The sequence below is a fragment of the Heteronotia binoei genome, chromosome 11, assembly GCF_032191835.1.
Source record: "Heteronotia binoei isolate CCM8104 ecotype False Entrance Well chromosome 11, APGP_CSIRO_Hbin_v1, whole genome shotgun sequence".
Taxonomy (NCBI): domain Eukaryota; kingdom Metazoa; phylum Chordata; class Lepidosauria; order Squamata; family Gekkonidae; genus Heteronotia; species Heteronotia binoei.
In genome coordinates, this window is record NC_083233.1 from 30776868 (window position 1) to 30784557 (window position 7690).

Consider the following 7690-nt stretch of genomic DNA (forward strand, 5'->3'; position numbering starts at 1 on the left):
TCTAACTCTTCTTCAGACTGCCTCTGAACATCTCTTGCCTTGAAAACCCTATGGGGTTGTCATAAGTTGGCTGTGGCTTTTTGTCCAAAAAAAGAGTAGGCGATTTTCCTAAATTGGCATTAGATCTATATTGGAAAATCAAGTTGGGTGAAAGAAGCAGCTCCCAGCCAGCCTCTTTGATCATTGTGCTGGTAGAACTGGTTCTACTCAAACCCTTGCATGCCTTTGCAAGGCAGCAGAATTCCATTCCATTCCATTCCATTTTTTTTCCCTTTTGCCTCTGTAGAGACACACAAGAGGCTTGTGCTAAAGAGATTGCTTCATCGTGGAAGGCTATATGTTGGCTCTTATAATTAAGAGGAATTGCCTACCTGTCTTACCCAGGAGACCAATCTTCCCTTGTTTCTGTGACTGTGATAGAAGGATCTTTGCATTTCTGTTGGGGAATAAGGTGTGTGTGGGGGGGAACAATACAGAGAAGCAATACCATGCTGCACAGTATATCTTAAGAAGAAACAACAGGACTGTCTAAAAGCTGGATGCTGGTTTGGAACTCTGTTGTTACACTGATCTTTATTCCTCCCTTGAGGGCTTGTTTCAATGAACCAAGTTCTAAGAGAAATAGGGCAGCGGCTGCCCTCCAACTAAGGGGGGGGAGGGCTTCACAAAGGGTGCCCTTAGAATTAAGTCAAAATGTTACAAGCAAACTTTTAAAATCAGACATTGTGCTGAGCACAATAGAGCAGCTTATTTGCCATCATGGGTTTCTCATGCCTGTGTATTCATCCCCCTAGCTCCTGTCTCTTTTCTTCTCACAAGCAGCACTATTTAGTTAGTTAAATTTTTATCCTGCCCTCTCCACAAGCAGGCTCAGGGTGGCTTACAAGTCATAGAAGTAATAATATAGATATAAATAATTAAAACGATATTTCAGTTAAGACATAAGCAGATACAGTCAGAATGGATTCAGGTTGACACTGAGCAATACTCAATTTGGGGTGGCTCCATTTGGCAGCATTGTGAGCAAGGGACACTGAGATAGATTTGGATGTCCACCACCTCGACCAAAGGTCCGGCTGAACAGTTCTATCTTGCTGGCCTTGTGGAATTGTACCAGATCCTGCAGGGCCCTGACCAAGAGGGAGACCTGGCCTTGCCAAGGCTAGCTGGAGATCCTTGAGATGATGGACAACCAGAAGGTGTTGCGTCAACTGAGCACAATGCTCTGTGAGGAACATATGGGGAGAGGCGGTCCTGAAGATATGCAAGTCCCAGACTGCACAGGTCCTTGACTGTATCCAGTGTTCTATTGGGTGTTCTATTGGCAACCAGTGCAGTTGGAGCAGCACTGGCTGAATATAAGTCTGCAGAGGTGTCACCATCAGCACATGGGCTGCTGCATTCTGCACTAGCTGCAGTTTCTGGGTCAAGTTCAAGGGTAGCCACGCATAGAGTGAGTTACAATAATTTAATTTGGAAGTGACCACTGCATGGATCACTATAGCTAAGTCCTGGGAACTGACCAACTGCAGATGGTAAAAGGCCAATACAGCAATGGTGGCAACCTCCATTTAAGCGAAGCATCCATAAGCGCTCCCAAGGTCTTCACCCTTCTCACTGGCTTCAGTGATGTCTCATCAAGGCCTGGGAGCTGGATTCCCAAGCTCAAGTCCATATGACTCAGGTACAGGACCTCCAACTTCACTGCATTTATTTTCAGTTTTCTCTGTTGAAGCCAAACAATCACAGCCTGTAAAGCCCTGTCCAAAACCTCTGGGGCAGAATGCTGCATCAGTATACCGATGACAACCCAGCCCATACCTCGGGACCAACTGGCAAGGGGGCACATATAAATGTTAAACAACACTGGGGAGAGAACAGCCCCTTGCAGCACTGCCCAAAGCATCACACTCTGTCTCCAACTGTGAAGAAAGGAGGAAAGCCATTGCAAAGCTGACCCCCATAATCCAATGTTGGATTAAGGAGGGTTCTTTTGGGGAGGAGGGAACATTTTGGCAGTCGCTGGAAGCCTAACATTAAAATAGCTGTTGAGCTACATGGTCTTTCTGCAAACCAGTGAATTTAAGAATTGCTTGGGATTGATCCTTTTGGAGGAAGAGTACAATCTGCACAGGACAGGCTTTTAAAAAAATGCTAAGATCATAACCAGTGTGCAGGATCAAATTACAGAATCACAAAGAGAAAACCATGCAAAATTTGCAAAGAAGGGCTGAAAATTAGTGTTACTATGCTACTGTGCTAGGGTATCACTCAAAACACTCCTCTATATTTTTAAAAAATAAAAAAATAGTGTCACAAGAGTAAAAAAGCTCTCCAGAGCTTCTGCCAAAGGACTCCTCCCACATACAAATTGCAGGCCTGTGCAAAACATGGTGGAGCTGCAGCTAACATTTCATAGCTGTGCATGCACACACACATGCAAAAGTTGCCAATGATCACAGCTTGCAATATCAGTGGGTTCTATTGTGCATTCTGCACACTCAAAGTGTCCCCCAATATGAGATCATGTGACTCTGTTCCATTTTTCACAGTGGCCAATAAACTCAGCAGAGAATCCCCTAGGGCTCAGCAATTTAGAAAACGGGGATTCACAGCTGCTTGTCAGTTTCAGAAAAAAAATCTGGTCAGTTTCAAAAGTGGGGTTTCCCCCTTTGCCTAAATTCCTTTCTGTTTCCTTTCATTCAATAAACTAATGCTTAAAATGCATGCACAAAACCTGTGGATTTAAATGCATGAAACCTGTGAGGATTTAAAAGGAAGTTTTTACTGGACACTACTACACAACTGTGATAAAGCAATTGTGTAATTTTTAAAAAAAAAAACCCTTTGGATGCCACTCCCCACACATCACAAGTGACGTTCCACCCTGTTTTAGAAAAGTGTGTTTTTAAAATTGTAGCTGCAGAATGAATAGGAAAAAGAATGGCATGTAAGGCAGGCACAGAATCTGCAGTCAAGATTAAAGGCTTACTGCTCTGCAGTAATATGTGTGTAATGGGCCTAAGAACCCTCACTTATGCTCTATGTGAGAAGGAAAAATAAAGAAGGGAAAAGACGGAGGAACAGCCAATATCATTTTGAGATCCCTAAACTATTCTTTGAATAATCCTCACTGTTTCACAATTTCACTCCTGTTTGCTGCCTCGGTTGTTGACTGATTTTTAAAACAAAAATTAAAAAGGTTTCTGTTTTGTTGCTATGTGATCCAGCCTATCAGGAACCATTTAGCCAGCATGATACTGTCATGATGCTGTATAGCAAATCATATTTGGCTACATGGTAACACTACCAAACTAAATGAGATCAATATTTCTTGTTCTCGCTCTGAAAAGCTGAATAGTCTTGCTGAATTGATGGATATGGCAGTCATATTTCATAGGTAGCACAATTTGTCATGAAATGTACCCCACATTTTCTTTTAGCTTAAGTGCCCCTTATCCTCTGGACTCCCTGTAAGAGCCATACATTACCAAAGGAGCCACAGATTCTATCATGTTCTCAGGGTGCAGGCAGGCAGGAGTCCAAAGCCAGTCCAAGGTTAAAGTCCAGAAATTCAAGCAGGAGCCAAGTCACCAATGCAGAATCACAAACCGGAATCAGAACTCAATGTCCAAAAGCCAAAAGGTCAGGGTGTCAAGGAAATCAAGCCGGCCAGGATCAGGAAGGAGCGTGGATGCAAGCCAGAGAATAGACTTGTTGCTTCCACAAGGTTACCAGGTCCTGGGTGGGAGCTATATAGGAGCCTCAATCAGCCTGCTCCCTGGGTGGCAGTGACTCTGCTAGAACTCAGGGCTGAGAGATCTGAAGCCTCAGCGTGCCTCATGTCTTCACTCTGAAAGTTCTTTCTGGAGCCTGCTTCGAACTCTTGAGATGGGTGGACGAGAGCTTGGAGGAGATTGATCGTCAACAGCTGACGCTGGTGCCTGGAGAGTGATTGATGGGCCAACTGCTGTTTGTTCAGCTGAGGAACTGGCTGGCAACTCTTCCAGGTCTGTTAACCCTTCCAGTGCCCCTTCATCAGGGCTCATGACAGATTCCCACTGAAGGACAATCCAGATGTCCTTATGTAAAGGATAGGATAGCTATATCTCAATTTCATATAAAACAACAATTAGGAAGAAGGCTTAGTAAAAGAATGCCACCAGTGGCAGTGGCAGCTAAGAGGGACGGGCACTGCTTTGCGCTTGTCGGTGGCTTTCCAGGCGGCCATTGATGTGGAGACACAGCATGAGTAGGCCTTGCAACGTGGCCGGTCGGTCTACTCGTGCCAGCTCATCAAGGACTTTGTCAGCCAGCTCCTCCATATACTGGTCCATGAGGGGAGCCTCCTTCCAGGCCAGGTCTTGGGCCAGAAGCTTGAACTTAGTGGAGTACTGGGAAACTGGAAAACTCTACCCTGCTTCAGGGTTCGGATCTTCCAATTGGCAGTGGCTGCTTGCTGGGGGTTAGCTGTCAAGCATGGCATTTCTATATGCTATTCTTAATGGCGTTTTGTAGACAGGCCAGATACAAAGCAGAACTCTCTTCATGCTCTCTTCCTGTCCCCCCCCCCCCCGCTTTCTCCTTCTGACCCAAGGGTGCATAATAAATCCATCTGGGTCCAGAATGTTTAGAATAACCTTGTGTTAATGGTGTAGAGTGCCTCTCCCCCATATTTACACTGCCAGGTCTTATCGGTTCCCAGAGAATGTGTGAGAAAGGAGATGTTTTTATTAGCGGACATTCCTTAGTCACAAAGAGATACTAGTGAGTAGCCTTTGAACCCTCAACTCAATTTGCATCTTTATGTTATCCTTTTGAAGTTATCTGTAACCTATCCCTTTGAAGTATGCCTATAAGTTACTTTGCAATACTATGTATGTCATTACTTACAAGGAGGCTGTCCTTGTTAAGCTATGGAGTTTCAACAATAAAGCAACTTTTGATTGAAGAACAAAAGCTTGATTATTGCAAAATATCGATGCTTGACATTTTGGAAGTAATCTTATTTGGGGACGTAACCGAATTGGCAACTTTCTGACCATATGGAGGAGAGAACTCCAGACAACAGAAAACTCCCCATAACTCCAGTGAGACCACGAGGTGAACTGAGAGGAGATGGTGCCGGGGTGCAAACACCTCCGTGGCACATCCTTGACGCTTGGAGAGTTACAGGGAGAGGATCTCCCCTGCACATCCAACAGCTGTTTATCACCCCTAAAGTGTGGGTTCCCTGAACATCCACCTCCTTGATGGACAAAGCAACAGCTCAAATAGAAGCGATCCTGGCACTGCCCTCTCTACGCTTGAGAGCAGGGGAGGAAAGCGACCAGAGCCCTTCGGAGGTGAGCGGGAGAGACCATGCCCTGATGAAGAGGAAGAAGATGGGGGAGACTGAGAACGGCCATGCCCAGATGACAAGGAGGAAGATCCAGATCTCAACATCCGGGAATTTCTCCAAACGGTGAGTACCAAGATGGCTGAGATGGCCAAAGGGCTGAGAGATGAGATGCAAGCTAATGCTACCTTCATGGACCAAGAGATGAGAAGGCAATTGGAGAGAGTGCTGCAGCCGCCAGATCCCAGAGGGGGACCAATACCCCCTCCAGTAAGGCAACAACCACTACCTCCACCTCCTTTACCACTCCTACCCCGCGATTACGGGAGAGGACGAGACCTAGATGCTACCTTCGATGGGGATCCAGAAGAGATAGAGTACTTCTCAATTCAAGTGAATAGCTTCATGCATTATTGGGGAAATACCTTCCCTGACGAATTCAGCAGAGTGGATTATCTGGGGTCGAAACTGAAAGGAGCAGCGAAGAGGTGGTACGTGAGTTTATATGAGACCAGAAGCCCCAAGCTAGATACTGTGGCCGCATTCCTTCGAGCTCTACTGACCCAGTACGAAGATCCCCTGCAAGAAACGAGAGCCCTCACGACCTTTAGGGACCTGCAACAACGGTTCAAAACCGTGAGTGAGTATGCTGCTGAGTTCCGGGCCAACATGGCCAAGATTCGGGGGTGGAACAAACAAATGAAAATAGAGCAATTCTAGCAGGGCTTGAATGCGAGCCTACTGGATCAGGCCCTTCAACAAGACCGGCCTACTATGCTGGTAGGGTGGGTGCAACTAGCAGGTGAAGTAGAAACCAACATGAAGCGAGTGGCCTTACAACGTCAACAGCAGCAAGGAAGAAAGGGGGGATGTGAGTCTCGGTCAGGGGCGAAACCAGAGGGGAAGAAGACCAGCCAAACTGGGGGAGCTACTAAACCAACTACCCCTAGATGCTGCTTTTGGTGTGGTGACTTAAACCACTTGGCTGCCAACTGCCTGGAACGACCTTGAGGACCTCCCTTACTCCGAAACCCAGCACACCCAAGGCGAAGAAGACGGGTTGATAAAAGGAGTTGGTGAAGGAGAGCACCACGACCCCTCTAAGGAAGGAAATTATTGTCGTTGATGAGCTGAGTGAAACATCATGGGATGACGAACCAGCAGGAAACGGGGATGACCTGCACTGAGAGGTGCCGAGCAGCAGGTCGTGGAATTAACGACACCACTGAGGGTGAGAATAGCTAGGACTTTATTTTTCGTCCCTTTGACTTTACTAAATCATAAACTAAAGAGATTCATTCACGCCCGAGCCCTACTCGATTCGGGATGTACTAGAGACATAATCACACCCGAGTTAGTGGAAGCTCTGGGGCTCCCTGAGAGTCCATTATATTACCCCATACAGTTTGAGCAAATGGATGGAACTATAATGAGAGGGGAGCCCTGCACCGAGCAAACCCAAGAAGTACCCTTGGGAAGAGAAGACCATTGGGATACTGAGATATTTGTGATAGCTCCCTCCTCGTCCTTTGACATTGTTCTAGGGGTGGGATGAGTAGCCAAACACGAACCTGACATAAGGTGGGGAGACCAGATCATAGACTTTAAAGATTAAAGGTGTGAACATCACCGCTGGAACGGGGACTGGGGTCCAGAACCACCCCCTAGGAATGAGAAACTAAGCTTAAATCATGGAAGAAGTAAAATCAATTCCCAAGGAATACAGGGATTTAAAACAATTGTTTAGCAAGGAGGAAGCCAATGAACTCCCCCCCCCCCCCGCATAGGAATACTGACTATGCCTTTGAATTAATCCCGGGACAGGAACTCCCGAAAGCTAAACTATATTCGATGGGGTGGGCTGAGAAAGTTGCAAAAATTTTTGGATACGAATTTAAAAAGGGGTTTCATAAGACCCGCTACTGCACCCCATGCTGCACCCATAACTGTTTCGGAAAAAGAATGATGAGGGGCTTCGGCTTTGCTTGTATTTTAGGGGGATTAATGGGATTTCCACGTCCAACGCGTACCCCATACCATTGATAAAGGACTTACTCAGCACAGTATCAGAAGGAAAAAAATTCACAAAGTTAGACTTGCGAGATGCCTATTTCCGGGTGCGCATAAAAGAGGGAGATGAATGGAAGACCGCATTTAACACACCTATAATAATAATAATAATAATAATAATAATAATAATAAAAATTTATTTGTATCCCGCCCTCTCCGCCTCGGCAGGCTCAGGGCGGCTAACAACATTTCTTAATAACATACAGTAATAATAAAACCTTTAAATTTAACAATATAAAACAATATAAAACATTATTTAACAACATTAAAAACCAGTCAATA